The following is a 2680-nucleotide window of genomic DNA, read 5'->3' on the forward strand; positions in this document are numbered from 1 at the left end:
ACCCCCCCCCCCCCCCCCCCGTTTGTAAGTTGATTTCTCGCCGATTCCCGAGCACGCCCGGGAATTTCAGGGCTGGGCGCCTCTTTTGGGCAGCGCCCCCCTGTCACGGTGGGGCCGGGGCGCTGATCTTTGTCAAGTGAAAAGCGTTTGTCATGACAGGTGGGCCTCTGTAGAGGCTCGCGGCAGGTGTACAGAGGGGCGGGCTTGTTGTACACGTATGCTGTATCTCCATACATGTAGACGAGACGGGGACGAAACGTCGTGTGGACGAGGACATGTATCACGACGCCGCGTGCTCTTGTGGGACACTGCGCGTGTGTAAGGAGGCTGTTTTCTGTAAGCGAAAGCAGATGTCAACGCTGCTGGAGACGCGCGACCTCGCTGTGCGCGCCCCATTGGGCTGGTAGCCTGCCAAAAAGACAGGAGCACGCCCCGCAAGCAGGCGTCCCTGCGCGCCTCTGTTCCGCGCAAGCTCATCTGAGCTCTCTGAAGAGAGCTTACCACACCCATGTCGTCAATTCAATCCTCTTACACTGTCAGACCGGCGGTTTGGCGCGCGGAGCGCGTGATGGCCTCAGGGCCTCCTTTGGGCCTAAGACAGCATGACGGGTGAGGTGGCGGTCTTGGTGCTGGCGACACCAGCACGCGTCCGCATCCAGCGGCTACCGCTGACGAGTTGCGTACGGTCGAGTACAAGTGTACCTACCGTATGTACAGTATGTACAGAGACAAACGGCACGCACCATCCCTCGCAGCAGTGCGCGCGCTTCCGCGCTTGCACACCCCACCGCAGCTTGCACCCGCCTCGCACCCACCTGCCGCCCTCGTCGTTTCCGAGTTTCCGAGTTTCCGAGTTTCTTTCATCTCCAGGAATCAGCGCGAGGCACCGGGGATACTGTTATGTACAGTACGGTGCGGTACGGCACTGACATTGATGTCGCCTGTCTCACGCTGGTCCGACAGTCGCAGAAAAAAAAAAAACGCGGAATCCAACGCCCATACTGTACCCTTGGTACAGTACCCGCTCGAACACCCCGCCCTGTTTCGACGTCGGTTCCACCACCCGTGCCCACGCACACAACGCTTTCCACGCGCACCCAGCACGACGTACAGTACCAAGGGTACCCGCACGGCAACTGCCGCTTGTCGGTACCCGCTCTCCAAGTAACGCTATCGCCGCCTCCGCTCGTTCTATCCGCGCTGTGAAGGGGTCGCGGTCGTCTGTGCCCCGAGGGCATCGTCCCTTCCTTGGATATCTCCCTCACGTGGGCGAGTCAATTCAACCCCGCGCCGCTACCACAGTACCCTTCGAAGGGTGCACCCTCCCTTGCTCGTCCCGCGCCTACCTCAAGGGTAAAACCTTCCACACTTGCACACTCCTCGCCCGGTGCAATCAACGCTCATCCCACCTTACCCACCCAACATCCCCAAAACTCTTGTACTATCACTGCAGTAGTCCTGGAAGCATTCGCTAAGCCTCTGCCGAAATACTCCTTTTCCTTGCTGTATCATTGTGGTACCCTTCGAAGGGTACAATAGCCCTTTTACTTTTTCTCTCCTGACACTACTCCTCACACGCTTGCATGTGCCGATGAGAGACGGCGGTCAGCAGTCTACTTTACTGTACCCTTGGGTACCCTTGGGTACAGTATCACCACTACTGTACCAGTGCAATACAGCCCTGTACAGTACCAAGGTACCCTTCGCGCAGTGCTTTCGCCATTGCCTTCACTTGTAACGGTTTAATACCTTCGAAGGTAGCTTGCACCAAATTCGCGCCTCCCCATTCATTTGGAAAACGCATTCGCTTACCGTCCCTACTCCGCCGCTCAGCCGCTACTACCGAACTACCCACTCTACGTACACCACCTCGCATACCGAGTGTACTACGCCACTCAGCCGACCTCCCCACGCCCCATACCGAAACGCCGCGCCTTCCAAACCGCAACCGCCCAAACCTCTCAAACACAACGCCGCCCCGCGGGCCGGACACAACTCCGGCGCCCATCCCCTCCGCCCGACGCGCCCGCGCCCAGCCATGCGCACGCGCCGAGCAACCTCCGCCCACCCACCCAACCTCGCCGCGTTGCACTGTACCCTCCGCCGCCACGCCTGCGTCAACGTATCCTGACACCCGCCTGCCGCCCGCGGTGACGCCCTGACGTCGGCCCCGCTTACCCGCGCCCCGCGCGCGTCACGTCAGGCGCCTATTCCCACACGCCGCGCCCCAACCAAATCGTAACGGGTGGACCCTCTCGAGACACGGCGAGCCATCCGCACGCGACCTTTTCGCCGCTTGTTTCAACGTTGTTTTTCCGCCCAAGATCCGCGCCGCAGATACACGCGCCCCGCCCCTTTTTTTGGCGCCACACTTGCCCCCGCCTGCGGTCACCTCCACTCGTTTCCGCAGCAGCCGCCGTGCCAGGAGATCGGTCCGCGCGGCGGCAGCCCCAAGCGCGGCCGCCGCCGCGCGCTCCCGCGTCGGCGCCGCGCTGCAGCCGCGTTGCAGCGCCTCTCGTGCCGCGGTGCCGCGGTGCCGCGCCCGCCGGCCACGCCCTGGCGGCGGCGTCGCCCATCGTAGAAGTGGTGCGACGCGTGGAGGGAGGTCGCGTATGGGCGCGCAGGCCGCGCGAGGTGGACGCCCGAATTGGAAACAAGGCGTCGTAATAACCCCCCCCCC

Source organism: Chondrus crispus, genomic scaffold, assembly GCF_000350225.1.
Source record: "Chondrus crispus Stackhouse genomic scaffold, scaffold_221, whole genome shotgun sequence".
Classification (NCBI taxonomy): domain Eukaryota; phylum Rhodophyta; class Florideophyceae; order Gigartinales; family Gigartinaceae; genus Chondrus; species Chondrus crispus.